Raw genomic sequence first — 15,460 nt, 5'->3', positions numbered from 1 at the left:
GAGAGTCTGAACAGAGCAAACATCCCTCAGCAGCAGCCACAGGGATAAACCCACAACCACTGAGTGCATCAAGCAGTGGCTGGAATCGGAAATAGAAGTTTGCAGTAAAGAGAGAGAAAACTCATACACCTGTGAAGAAATAATGGTAAACTTAATAGTGTCAGGTTAATTGTTGGACTTGATGATTTTAGAGGGCTTTTCTGATCCAAATAGTTCTATGTCCATTTTATCTATGTAGGTGTTTTATCCAAAATCACCATGAAAGCATCTGAAAGATACACTCAACACACCAAGAGGTTTCATCTTCACCTATAATTGTCTCCCACAGGAGACAATTTTGTTTCTTCTGTGACGGAAATTAAATCAAAGCTTTAACCTTCTTATACAGTAGAAAACGTAACAGAGTATAATAAAACTTTATCCACTTAACAGAATTTATTTTTTCCTTAGTGAAAAAACTCAGATTCAAGCTAAAAGCACAAAGACACAAACGCTCCAATAAGACAAGTTATACAAAATTTATGTTAAACCACTGCCACAGGAAAGAATACTTATGTCTGGTTGAAGTGGTTGAAAAATGAAACAGGTGATTAAGTTTAGAAAAATAAGAATTTTGAAGTCTCTAATAAGAGGGTCCACTGTGAATGTCTCATTTCTTACAGGCACTAAGTCAATTTCCCATTTCAATTTGGTTATTATTAGCTACATCTCCCAATTAACAAGTATAACTGCTTAACCACACATCCTATGGTCTCATTTAAGGTCATTAGAATATTTATTAAATTCTGCTGACCATTCAAAGTCAGAGCTTGTCATTTGGAAACTTGCCTGGGATTTAAAAACAGAGACTATTTCATTGAGTGCAGCAAACACTGGGATGGACAGACATCCACACCTTTGCTGAAGATCTGTCCAGCAGTCATGAGACAATCAACAACAACTTGCTCCAATTCCTAAAGGGGCTACAAGAGAGGTTGAGAGGGACTTTTCACAAGTTCATGCAGTGAAAGGACAAGGAGGAATGGCCTTAAGCTGGAGGAAAGCAGGAAAGTTAGGAAAAAAAATTATTTCCTATGAGGGTAGTAAGGGACTGGAACTGAGAAGCTGTGCCTGCCCCATCCCTGGAAGTGCTCAAGGCCAGGCTGGATAGGGCTGTAGCAATCTGGGATAGTGGAAGGTGTCTCTGATGATAGCAAATGAGTTAGAATGAGTTTAAAGTCCTTTCCAACCCAAACTGCTCTGTGATTCCATGATCCTATGAACAACAAAACACTGCCTGTCACACTCACAGTTCTTATCCTCATAGCGACCCTTGGAAGTCGTGTTTGGGGCTTATGGGGAAAGCTGCCTGATGGAAAGCTCAAGAAATCAGGCTGGGGAGGTGAGCCTGAGTGCACATTCCTTGGGATCAAGGGGAGTATATGGTGATGTGTTCCTGGCACACAGCAGTGTGGAATAAGAGGGTTGTGCCACCTGAAACAGGTGTCACCTCACAGTCACTGAATTTCTTCCCCAGGAAACACCTCCTGGAGCTGACAGTTCCCAAGGCTGTGGCTGAGTCCACACTGGCTAGGGTTGCATTGCCTGGGCAGGCACAGAGAGAAGACACTGCTTTGTTAAAAGAAAGGAAAAAAAGAAAGCATGAAATGCACCGTAGCACTGCAGTCTCCCAAAAGGTTCCCTTAAGCTTGATCCCTGGAAAACAGGGAGCCTCAGTGTTTCTGGGCAACCTGATAGAAATCTGCACAAACAAACAGGTAGGAAGTGATGCAGTGAAGAACACAAGTCCCAGAAAGTATTTTGTACTTCATAGCATTGTCACCTCCATTTCAGCCAAGATGAACCCAAGTCAGACACTCAAGGCTCCCAGGCACTGGATGACAGTAAGGACTGTGACTGATATTAAAAAAATACAGAGCTAAGCATCATCCATATATTTACTGGTACTTCACCCCATGATAGCCTTATATAAATATTGAAAAGAAGCGAGGCAGCGTAAGTGACATAAGAGAGCTGGGACTGGGAACAAAAATGCATTTTTCTCTCTCACTCTCCCAAGCAGAACTGGCCTCCTACAGATCACTCACAATCTGGTCCTAAGCCTGCTCTAACTGTTACAGTCTGGATATAATTCAGGCCAAATGCAAACATTTGTATTAGTGGGTTTCATGTTTCACCCTGAAAAATTAAACACGCTTAAATGGCCTCAGAAAGGTGGCAGTGATATTCAGCAAATGGCTTACTCCACTCTAATCCCCCATGCAGTCATTTGTAGGGCAACAGAGATTTACCATGATTAAGATATTTGCTAAGGATAATATCCCTTTTATTACTGCCTGGTTTCAGAGACACTGGCTTAAATATAACTCGGTAGAGAGAACCCAAGGAGGGAACAGCTGCAGGCTTTTCTAGACACGTTTTTAAAGGTCATTATATGACACAATTGTAACTTAGCTCAGACAATTACAGGAAAACAATTATAAATGTTTCTAATTGAAAAAATGGTCTCTCTCAAACAGTAAAGTCAATAAGAAGACCTTTAGTAATTATTGGATGTGTACAATAATATTAACCTGCATGACCATTAGCAATTACATTTATCCAGTATCTTAAGAATGCTTTCACTTATGGCTCACAAGAGTTTTCTGATTTATCTTGATTTGGAAGCTCAAAACTAAATGTCAGTTGCCTCAATCTCTGTGAGACCTTAGACATAAAAGCTCCTAAAGATATTTTGCTTCTAACAAAATTATGAAATGTATCAATGCCAGAAGTTCACCTTGCCTAAAATTATATTTTTGAACAGAACTTTTGGAAGAAATTATGAATTTGCTATTTGAAGAATTCATACTTCACTTAATCAGTGCATAATAGCTGACCTATTTCTCAGATCAAAGAGCTGGAATTACGAACTTGTGGAAAAAATTATGAATTTGCTATTTGAAGAATTCATACTTAATCAGTGCATAATAGCTGACCCTGTTTCTCAGATCAAAGAGCTGGAATTACATGTAAAGAGAAATCTGTTTTCTTCACAAAATTCTAAAGGATTTAAATCTTAGAATTTAGGATCTGAGAAAAGAAAGGGAATTTGTAGGAAACAGAGATGCTTTTCCCCAATTCCTTATGAAGTCAGGATCGTTTCCCATAGAAGACCTTCTTACATAGGTTATAATTGTTAAATTAACATGTCTGCACACAAATGTCATTTCAGAACCACACTGGACACCATGTAGCCACTAATTTCTCTTTAACCCAATTTTTGCCTTGTTCACATTCATCCCAGCTTTGTTATATGCTCCTCTTCATGCCACCCAAAACAAAGAACATTTTTTTGCCTTGAAACTCATAACTCTTCATTATATCCACCTATTCCATCATCACCTAATTCCCTTCAGCTGACAAATTACTATATTTAACTACTGAGTGGTGTTTTGTGCTGGTCTGTGAAAAAGGGCTTAGGGAGAACTCTCTTCCAGCCACTCTCTCCATGAGCAATGGTGGGCACATCTCCAATGGTTCATGTCACTCTTCCCTCCTCCAGCTCCCACTGCACCTGTCAGGCATGGATTGACTGTAAAGCTGAGATGCACAAGTGGAATACACAACCTTTTAGCCACCAGTTAAAATTCAACAAGCTTTTATTATGGACACTGGAAACCATCCCTGAATAATAAAGATGGCGATAACGCATGTGGTGAGATTTTGGTGATTTCAGCACATGTCTGGGCAGAATACTTACAATGCAAAGTCACCACATAGCAATTTTTTGTGTCAGCCTAAAGAGAGAAACCAAAATAAGGGTTAACCGTGGAAATTTGAAATTTTTACTGTGGATGTAGTCACTTCAGACCATAATTCACTGAGTAACTGAGGACAGAAAGCACCTCTGGAGAATATCTGGGCCAACCACCATGTTCAGACCAGAGTCAACTGGAGCAGCAGGTGGCTGAGGGCCATATCCATTCAAGCTTATAACATTTGTAAGGATTGAGACTTCACAACTTCCTTGAGCAAGTTGTTCCAGCAATCCTGTCATGTGAAAGATGAGTATGGTGAGAACCTATTTCCATCTCTGCTGTGGGAACTGGAAAAATTAGTTTCCAAGACAGTAAACATAATAAAAAAATAGGACAGACACCTCTAAGCAGCATCCTTGAATAAGAGTGCTGTGCACAAGACTGCCCATGAACAAGTCATCCTGGAGCTATCCATCCAGTACCTTCCTAGTAATCTGTGACCCCTGTTTTTATATTTTCTTTTTCTCTACAATCAGCTAATTTCCAGGAATTTTTGTAAGATATAGAGAATATTTTTAGGGTTAAGTAGAACTAAGTCCATCCAAAAATAAAAAAATAAGGGAATGCATCTCAAAGCAGTGAGAGCAAAAGTGCCTTGGACAGCATTCACTGCTACTACACTCTGCAAAGAAGAAGAAATTGTATTAAAGAGTATTTTCCAGTAGATGCACCACTTCAAAGCTTTTCCTCATGCTTCTATTCCTGTGTTATATATTTACTTATTTTTCATTTGAAGAAAGCATTTATTATTCCAGTATCTTTATCCTCTTTTGCACTTTGAAAGATATAAGCAGGTTCTGGCCTTCAAGATCCTGAATGTAAATCATAGATTCATAGATTTTTAAAATGGTTTGTCTTGGAAGAGACCTTAAGATCATCCCATTCCAACTGTCATGGGCAGGGACACTTTCCACTATCCCAAATTGCTCCAAGCCCTGTCCAACCTGGCCTTGAACACTTCCAGGAATGGGGCAGCCACAGCTTCTCTGGGCAACCTGTGCCAGTGTCTCAACACACTCAGTGGGAAGGATTTCCTCCTCATATCCAGTTGGAGTCTACCCTCCTTTAAAGGGTTTAGATTAGATATCTGGTTTAAAGCCATTCCCCCTCATCTTTTCAGGGGACAGTCAACAAAGGTCAGAAGTTTCTCCCAATGAGAAAATACTACTATTTAGACCTGTTCACATTGCTATGGCTGCTTTCTTTTCTGTTTCCTTCTAATTTTACTCATGACATGCACTTCATACCCTGATTTCCAGAGCTTCCTCCTATTCCATGTGACCTTGCTATTAAGAGAACTTTCTGTTCACATTAGGATTTCAATAAATCCATATCAATCCCATCAGCATTCCCTTAGGCAGGGTTGGGTGGAGAAAACCTTTCCAGAACAAAAAATCTCCAGAGCCCTTGAGTACAGCCTTCACTATCACTCCCCCACAAGCATTTTACTGTGGGCTACCTGGTGATGCTTTCATTTCAAAGGAATCTAAAAAGGATTTTACCTTTAATTTGGAGCAATAAAAATTTAGTGTCACAAATTCATATATTTGCATGCAAATATCTTTTAACATTATTTCAGTTCAATTGTCCCTTAAGAAAATTTTTATGAAGATGGCCTCATTTAATTTTTAAGAACTGAAGTTCGCCACCCTCAGCAGCCTGGCATGCACCACTTACTTCCACAGGAGATAATCTGAAACTCTGAAAGATACAATTCAGATGACAGTCTAGAATTATATTAAATAGGCAGCCTGCCAACTTCAAAAGTACCCTGAACACTCAAGAGTGCCAAGTTTTGGAGGTCTGAAACCCTTTTGACTAGTAAGAAGATTGTTCTTTGCAAACGACCTTGTCAGATGCCTTTAAAATTACACTCCTGATGCACCTATCCAATTTGCAGTGTTTAAAAGGCACCTCTCCCCACTGTCACTTTCATTAGTCTGAAGTAGTTGTCCTTTTATATTCTGCTGTGAAAAGGCTGGCAGTGCTGCAAATTAGCTGCTACATTTCATTTCCAAAGCAGAGTTCAGATGCACCTAGTTGCACTTTCCTGTTGGGCAAAGAGAGGTATATGGTTATCTAAGGAGAAAAAAAAAAGGAAAAAAATCAAAATATGTGCACTCATCTATGAGATAGGAGTTACAAATAACACCTGGGAGCCCAGGACAAATTTAATTCTTTCCCTATTTCTTCCATTACTGAAATTAGGCCGATTTTCTGAAGCAGCTGTGGCTTACTGGTGCTCTGCTGCCTAAGCCTCTGCCTCACCATTTGTTAGTCCTGATTCCAAAGACCTGCTGGCTAAAGTTCAGTGAAATTTGACAGAAACATTGAGATGACAAATGTAGTGAAGTCCCTGCACATTTTTTAAGAACTGGTAGCCAATTTCAGAAGAGAGCCAAACCAGTGCCAAAGCTGGTTGTAAGAACTGCACTATCCCACCAGTCAACCAGCATGGATTTATGACCTGTAAACCAGCCAAATAATAAACTGTAAACTTGGCCAGCTATCATGCTGGACTAGCAACACTATAGGAGGCAACATGGGAAGCACAGCCAAGATTTTGTACTCCAGTGAAAAGATGAGAGAGATGCACTAAGGAAAAGTAACTTAAAGATATGTAAGGAAAAAGACTTCATTAGCACCACTGCTCACAGCAGTTTTGTTTTGCTCTTCCAGTGATTGTATAAATCTGGAGTAATGCTGCTAAAGTTATTATTAAAATATTAGTCTTATATCATTAAAACAGTCTTCTCCAGGCATTAAAATAATGGTGATAATAATTCTGACACAGGAACATTAAAAGGATACCTGATTGATATTTTTACATATAACTCACTGGGTTGCCTAAAGCATACAATATGGCAATATGAGGTCTACTAGATTAAAAGCTAGTTCATTACTGTCCTAAATAATTAACTACACAGTATTCCCTCAATGGCTTTGCCTAAGGAAAAGAAATGTAGCTGAGAAGAATACAGTAACCAAATTTCCAAAATTCCTCATGGATGCTTTAGAGGTCCCAGTTCACAGATACATGAATAGGTGACAACCTCCAGTGCCTTTGAAGTAGTCAGAAAAATCAGTGTGCAAGTTAGAAAAGCTTGATACACCCTTAGTATGATCAAACACTGAAAATATCAGGAGATACCTGTTTTAAAAATGTGTAGTTAATTTGCAAACCAAGTGTAGTACAGATATTGAAAAAATAATGAGGAAATGCACAGTAATGGAAAGAGTTTATTACCATGACAGTACCCCAGAGAACATTTACTGTTCTCTGCCTTTTTTCTCTTGCCTTTTTTTTTCTTTTTTTTTCCCTAAAAGACATTTATTTGAGGAGAACAATTAGTCTATATTTTCAGTCTTTAATAAGTCCATATATAGGACCTCCTGCAGAAGTGCTGTATAAATTTACTTCTCTGTTCTGTGAGTCCTACAGTCACAGGTTAATCTGCAGAGTCAATACAACAGATCCAAACTTCCACAGAAGTTACGTTTTGCAGCATTGCAGTTTGCTTTTAAGAATATGGTTTCTAGGGCACACTGTTCATCTCAGTTCTTCACCATGGCACCAGAAAATCTTGAAATCTGTCATTCAGAGCTTGCAAACCTCTACCGTAGTAGAACTGTGCTGGGATTTAGATTTATGGGCTCTGTTTTCACAACTTGGTTTCCCTGTATTCCGGTTAATCGCTCCAAGGACGCTCCTGGATCTTCTGAGAAGACTTCCCGATCACTTTGCCCCTGCAAGCAGCCAAAGCCATTTCTGACACCTGCAGGACCAGCCACCAGCCTCTGCCCTCAGCACAGAAAGGCACCACAGGTGCCACAGTGCCCAAGGATGGGCTGGATCTCCTGAGGAACACGGGGAGCTCCTCCTGGCACTGCTGTGACCCCCCCTATCCCAGCACTTATCCTTCCTTTTCCTTCACTTAAAATTCATGCCTTAAAAAAGGGTGTTGTGATCCCTGATTTGTTGGTGGGGGCGGGTTTCCCAACCCACAGAAAACTTAAATGAAAATGGACAAAGAGGATCTGTAAAAGTGACAGCTCTGGCATTTATACAATTTAGGCAGATTTCAGAATTTGTCTTTTTTTGTGGTTCACATCTGAATACTGGAGACCTGATCCAGCAAAGGGAATCCTTACATTTACATAGTGGGAAACACCACAATTTTCACTGCCTCCTTATTATATCAATCAGAGCTGACTGATTATGTTTGAAAGAAAAATGGGATTTATTTTTTAACTCTCCAAGGTCCAGCAGCAATTTCATTCTCTGCAGGAGCAGGAAATTAATATTATAATAAAAATACTGTAATAAAATAACATTTGTGACAATATCATATTTCCATTTATTATATTAGTAAATATATTGTATTAATATTGCAATCATATTTATAATTAAACTGATAACAATCTCTGTCAGCATTTGCTGACACTGGAATCACATATTCCTGTTAATCCTCCTCCTGGCAGTCAAGTGATTAATGTGCTACTGAGATAGGGCTATTTGACAGCTCCTGAAAATCTCTGTGCATCAACAGCTTAAAACAATATTAAACATCAGCATTAGCATTTCTCTGGCCACAATTGTGGACTGATAGTTCTGTCCTCTGTAATTTACAACATTCCTTTATTTACACCTTTTCATCACCACAGCGGTTGCTGCCTGAGGTTTTATTGCCCTTATAAATTTCCACTCCCTGCATCACCTTAACAGTTTTGAAATAATACAGACAAGCAAGAGAAGCTGGTGAATGCAGGAGGCAAAAGGCTCGTTCTGCTGCCTCAGTGGCTGGGCCAGGGGGATGTGCCCATTAAACATCCCTGACTCTCTCACGCTGCTTAGGGAAGCCTGGCCCACCAAAAAGCAATGCAGGAAACAATACAGTGAACTTCTCTTGCCACCAATAAAGCTGTCTGATGAAGGAGATTAATGCTTTTCTGAAAGGGTTGATGACCACTGAATTACCAGTCTATCCCAGCACTAAAATCAATCACCAGCATTAAAGCAACCAGGAATACACTCAGGTCCTTCTTTGCTCTCATCTTAAACTTCCACAAAACCTCCATGCTTTCTATAGCCCTCTGCTCTTGCTCACAGTGTTTTACAAATCCTGTCTAGGGAATGCAAGCCTTGAGGATGTGTGATGAGATGTGGCTTTTCAGGGTGTGTTCACTGAATTTAACAGAAAAGATGCAATCCCCAGGCTAGCAAAGCCAACGGCAAAGCCCACACAAGATTCAATACTGAAGGAATGGGCTGTAGGAAAATTAAAAGTTGAACAAGAGACACTCACTGCAAGCCTAAGTGGTCCTTCCAAAATGTCCTTTCTACACTTTTCAGCCAATTCAGATGAAATCTGATGAGCCCACCTGACCACTTCACCAAAAGACATGAAACCACGTGGAGCAGGACTCTTCACTCTTCTTTGATAGCTGGAATAGCTCTGGCAACACTAATGGCATTCTGCTGTTTGCCCTGGCAAAAAAGAATTGCACATGTTCACCATAAGGCAGACACTCCTGGGACACAGAATGGCAGTGCTGTCACTGTATGATAGAGAGCATAAATTTGAAGATTACACTTTTATCGGAAGGTGATCTAAATGGGATTAATTCCTAATTGTTTTTTAAATTAATTTGCTTTCTAGTTAAAGCTGCCTAGGGCTGTTAAAATAATGTTGTCTGAGTAAGATTTTGGTAAGGATTTCAGGATGGTCACTCCTATGTTTGAAAAAGTCATTGACTTTTTACAAGAATTAACTGGGCTTCTTACATTTTTATCTTACATTTTATCAAATCTATGGTGAAGAGAGTTAAAGCCTATTCTCCTCAAAACATGTGCCCAGTCGATTCTGAGCTCAAAGGTTTTCCAATAAATCAAAGCTACAGGTTCAAAACCAGGACAAAGTGACCTCCCTCACCCCCTTTCCTCCTCCTAACACCTCGCAAACTTTTGACACTTCACCCTTTGCCAGCAAACGTTTCCTTCCCAGATACATTTCTCAGAGCCTTGATGTTCCTTTCCCAAATAAGTTTTGGTATTGTTACAGAGGGATTTCAGCTGAAATTGGAGCCTAGGTCACAATCCAGGCTTTCTGAAACTTCAAAGGCTTCAGGCTTACATTTGTGAATAGAAGGTAGAGCAGCAAAGTTTGGATTTAGACTTTGTCACATCACTGGGATGATCAGTACAGAGGAGCTTCATATTCACCATCCTTCAGTTATCACATCCAGCTGCTTCACTCAGCATTTTAAAATGAAACAAAAATAACAATATTTTTTAAAACATTGGATGTAGATTATCCCTCCCAGAGTCCTTGAAATCATAAGCTAAAGTAGTAACTGCCCAAGAGAAAAGTGGGAAAATATCACTGTAGCATTTTATGGGAAACTGCAGCTTTAGGCTCTTCAGAGCTGAGAAGGAATCAGTCCATCCTGGACAGTGTGGCAATGGCAAAGGAGGATGTGGGATGCACATTCTCTGAACCTGAGAGAAGCAGTGAGAGAAGCAGAGAAGAAAATTATCAAAACAATTCTTATCTCACTTGCTGCACCTGTGTTGTGCCAAAGTAGAATGCAGTATGGAGATTGTTTACCCAAAGTGATGGTGTTTTGTTTCCTTGGCCTATCAGGACCAATGTCCAGACAGTCAGTCAGGAGAGTCACAAGATTTTGTGGAGTTGAGTGCTTGTGATTCAGTTTAGATGTAGTGTAATATAGTATAGAATAATATAGTATAATAGTAATTAGTAATTATAATTTAGTATAATAAAGTAATTAATTAGCCTTCTGATATCATGGAGTCAGATGCATCATTCTTCCCAGATGTGGGGCAAAAATATCACTGATAGGGGGACACAAAAGAAAGGCACTATGTGGGGGTTCATGGAGTAAGTCAAATAAACAAGGTAGGAGCCACCTCCTTTCTCGACAGCACTGCCTGAAATGACCACTCAGACAACATATCTCATCCTAAGTATTCCCTCTGCAGAGCAGGTCAAACATTCACGTCCCCTTTTGTTCAGGAGCATTAACACTTTTGAAACAGCAAAGCCAAAAAAATAACCAAACAACCAAAAAGCCACAACAGGCAAAGAGCTGCTGTGCAGGGACAGATGGATCCCTGCTGATGCAACAGCCCAGAGCAGCAACCAGACCAAATAAAATCAGCTGCAGTGGTATTGCTGCGATGCAGAGAGGTGAAGTTATTTCTTCACCGTGACTTGGGCAGCCCCACAGATCCTGTTCCCAGCCAGGATTAGATCGCGCAGCCCCTCCAGAAAGTCTGGCACACGGAGCAAATATTTCCCAGCTTACAATAACATACAACCTTACACGGTTCTCTGTCTCTGAAGTGAGGGGGATGAAAAAGCACTGAATTGTTTGAATAATATTGGTGAATCCAGATTTCTGTTAGAGGGAATTCATGTTAGTCCAATTAAATAGTATGTCAATTCCCTCTAATTATCTGTTCCTGTAGCCCACCCGGTAATTACACTTAATGGTTCTAAATCAAATCAGCATGTTACCTGGGAAATAACTGGATTTATGTGAAATTTTTAAATTATCCTGAAAGGTACCCTGGAGATTTAAATCCCCTGTGTGTTCAGGGTTTGATCCTAAGCTTCCATGTGCTTTGGATGTGGATCTCAGGATACATTGGCCCTGATAAATTGAATGTGCCCATTCCCTGGCACCGAGGCCCACTGGGACCGCCATTCTCATCAACTTTTTTAGCTTCTAAAACAAGGTGCCCATACCCAGACTTCCTAATGGAAACCATCTTTGGCCAATGCTAAATTCCAAACTACATCTCCACTAGGAGAGAACAATTCCAGCTTTCAGCTCTGCAGCAGCACATCCCCACCCTGAGCTGCAGGGAGCCTGCAGGGGCTCTGCTGAGGCTGTGGACAGCAGGAGGATTTGCAGAGGCACCTCCAAGGGAAGAAGCACAAGCTGTGCTCTGCTGAGACCTGTACTGTGCCTCTGACCATCCCCCCAAAGGGTGGTGCACATTAGAAACTAAGGCACACATGGTATAGAAAAATAAAAGAAAACATAGAATCATTGAGGTTGGAAGAGACCAAGATCATCAAGTCCAAACTTTAATTGAACACCACCACGTCAGCTGAAAATACAATCTAAATTTCTCTGCACTTTGATGGACCTTTGCCCTCAAGACACTTGGTAGTTGTAAGTAAATCTCCCTTGCCCCAAACTGAGACAGAACAGAGTATTTTATTGATCATTTCTGATCTCCTTACACATCCTAAACTTTAAAATTAAAAGTATGCAAATATAGTGTGTTTATTTATTTACAGGTACAGAGAACTCACAGGATTGTCAAACTCCTGACTCTTAAAAGCAGTTCCATGAACATATCTGAGTCCTGTACATGAAAGATGTGTCCATTAGATCCCAGATCCATCTATTGGATAAGAGGAGACCATGAATAGAACAAGGCTTCCCAAAAAACACACAAGCAAATTAATTTCTCACTGCTTCTAGTTAAGCATGCACTTCTCTGAATTATTTATTTTAATTTCTAGAGGAGGTGAGCTGCAACACCTCTGCACAAGTTTTCGCTGCTTCCAGCAAGAGTGGTCTCTGAGGGATGAGTACAGGAGACATCCCCTCATTGCCCTGCCCCCCAGAGCCCCACCATCTGAAAAATCTTTGTCTTTCAGTTTCAGCTTGATTTACTGTCCTCCATCTCCTTGAATTCTGCCCATGAGAAACCAAAACAGCACCTTGCCTTGTGCATGAACCCCACACAGCATCGAGCATCGGAACCACTCGATTTCAAACACAAGGGAATGTCAGGGAGACAAAACTGCAGTGACAGTGGCTCGAGGGGACGACTGCACCATCTCCTAATTCCTCAGCAAAGGTACAAGTAAATGCCACTAACTTCAGTTTTGCTTTCTTTCAAGGAAGTCTTTCTCTTTGGATAACTACCTCTGTTCAGAGGCCTTCTGAGGCTTCAGCGTGACTCTGACAATGGAAGAGCTTTGGTATTCTTTTTTATATTAAAGATGTCCTGTCCAAAGTCTGCAGGCCACTTCCCAAAGTGCCTCTAACACCTGTATACAAGAAAATTCACACTTATTTCACCTAGGTAGGTGCTTAACCAAAACACCTACCTCAGTGACATGATCATAACAGCCTCCCTCAATAAGCAACAAAAAGAAATAGATATCACTTTCAATTTAAGACAATTCAGACCTTAAATAGTTTCTTAACAAAGTATTTCTGTTATGTCTGCTGTTAAAAAAGACAAATTCAGAAACAGAACCCAAAAAGTTATATTTGTTTTTTGTTAAAGTTATGATCACATCCTGTGCGAGGCATTGAGCTCTTCACAAGAACTCTTTGATTACAACTCTGTGTGTTCACACTTTCTGGAGCAGCTCAAAACTGCACAGGACCACAGCCTTGGCATTCAGCTTTTAAGCATATATTTACTAACACTCATAAACAATTCTGAAATAGTCAATAACCCAAAAAGCCCACCAGAATTCCTCACTGTCCTGTATTTTGCATTTTATGAATGCATCATTCCTCAGTCCCCTCATTAGCCTTCTTCCTAGAGAAATGTGGAAAGGCTTATTGAATTCACAACAGCTAGATACTGTTTGTGAGACTCAAAATTTTGAATCACCAGGGAAAGGATGACTATGACCAGGTATCTCTAGGCTAATTCTCACATATTTCAAACATTGTTAGTAATCTAGTGGGTTCTGGTTAAAAGCTTGCCCAATCACTAAGGAACAGCGATTTCTGTCAGATTATCCTGTTTCACTCTGAAAAATTTGAGCTGCCTGAAAAAAGTCTTGGGGAAATGTTTTCAAGCACCTTTCCCTGCTCTCTTTCAGGAAAATCACCAACTCTACACACTGACAAACTCCTTCTTTACTACTATATCTGTAATTGGCAAAGAATGCCAAGCCATAAATATTAATGCACAGATGGGTCCTGAAGTACATTCAGAAGTTCAGCACAGGCCTCGAGAGTCAGATTTTTCAAGTGAGCTTTGATACAAACCCTGCAGGTTCAGGAGGACTTGTTAGAACATCCCTGTCAAAGAGATGCATTTCTCACCCAACAAGGGATGTTACAATCACCCATTAAAATCCCACAACAAAAGCATGTGCTTCATTACCTACTTCTGATTTTAATTCCACACAGATCTGGCCAGACCCCCTCGCTTCATTAGCACAGGTCTCTGCCTGCTGGGGCAAAAAGTCTTCTTCTGTACTGCTGCTGGCAGTCTGAATGTTTCTGCTTTTGTTTTAAACCTTTCCTGAAGTCAGATCTGTTTTTCTCTCCTGTGAAAACTTTCCAGTTTTTTTGTTTCTTCCTCAAAAATACCGCTGATGTGATGCTGGGGCCATGTTAGAAATGTAATCTAAAAATCTTGAGGCTGGTCTGAAATGCCATGTCCAGATTAATGGCCATAACCAGTTAATTCACAGAATCATAAAGGTTGTAAAAGATCTCTAAGATCATCAAGTCCAGCACTGCCAAGTCCACTGCTAAACCATGTCCCTAAGCACCACATCTACTTGCTTTTGAATGCTTCCAACCACAGTGATTCCACCACTTCCCTTGGAAGAGTGGAACAAGGCTGCTTGTTCCAATGCTTGACCTAAACTTCCTCCGGTGCATCCTGAGGCCGTTTTCTCTTGTCCTATAATTTGTTACTTGGAAGAAGAAGCTGACCCCCACCTTGGTACAACCTCCTTTCAGGTGGTTGTAGAATGATAAGGTCCTCCCTGAGCCTCCTTTTTCCTGGCTAAACACCCTCAGCTGCCTCAAATGCTCCTCATCAGACTTGTGCTCAAATAGAAACAGGTCCTGTCCTCCAGCTGACAGCAGTGGGCACAGTTTGTCCACATCAAACCTGATCTGTCTCCAAAATAATGTATCTGCTTGAATGCCATGTCCAGATTAATGGCCATAACCAGTTAATTCACAGAATCATAAAGGTTGTAAAAGATCTCTAAGATCATCAAGTCCAGCACTGCCAAGTCCACTGCTAAACCATGTCCCTAAGCACCACATCTACTTGCTTTTGAATTCTTCCAAGCACAGTGATTCCACCACTTCCCTTGGAAGAGTGGAACAAGGCTGCTTGTTCCAATGCTTGACCTAAACTTCCTCCGGTGCATCCTGAGGCCGTTTTCTCTTGTCCTATAATTTGTTACTTGGAAGAAGAAGCTGACCCCCACCTTGGTACAACCTCCTTTCAGGTGGTTGTAGAATGATAAGGTCCTCCCTGAGCCTCCTTTTTCCTGGCTAAACACCCTCAGCTGCCTCAGATGCTCCTCATCAGACTTGTGCTCAAATAGAAACAGGTCCTGTCCTCCAGCTCACAGCAGTTTGTCCACATCAAACCTGATCCGTCTCCAAAATCTGCTTCCAAAGCCCTGATGGAGCATGGTGTCTAGGCTGTGCTAACTCCCCTGCTGGGGCCAGGAATTGGCCAAGAGGGTGTCAGTTGTCCTGAGCCAAAGCTGCTCTGGGCTCACTCCTCTGCAGCACGCATGACTGCACTCCCGTTGTCCACTCCCATTTAATTGAAACACAGCTAATGAGATCATGCAAAACACAGGGTAACATTTCCCACCTTGATCTGGGAGCAGTTA

General features: G+C 40.8%; 1 protein-coding gene across 2 annotated transcripts in view; it reads right to left on the bottom strand.

Annotated features, from left to right (window-relative positions):
* Positions 1-15,460, bottom strand: part of EVA1A (eva-1 homolog A, regulator of programmed cell death) — a 201,337-nt gene that overhangs the window by 119,476 nt on the left and 66,401 nt on the right. The gene's annotated exons all lie outside the window — the stretch shown is intronic.

Source organism: Passer montanus, unplaced genomic scaffold (assembly GCF_014805655.1).
Source record: "Passer montanus isolate IOZ18808 unplaced genomic scaffold, ASM1480565v1 scaffold46, whole genome shotgun sequence".
NCBI classification, from domain to species: Eukaryota; Metazoa; Chordata; class Aves; order Passeriformes; family Passeridae; genus Passer; species Passer montanus.
The sequence above is the reverse complement of the archived record's forward strand: the minus strand, read 5'-3'. Positions and strand labels throughout refer to the sequence as shown.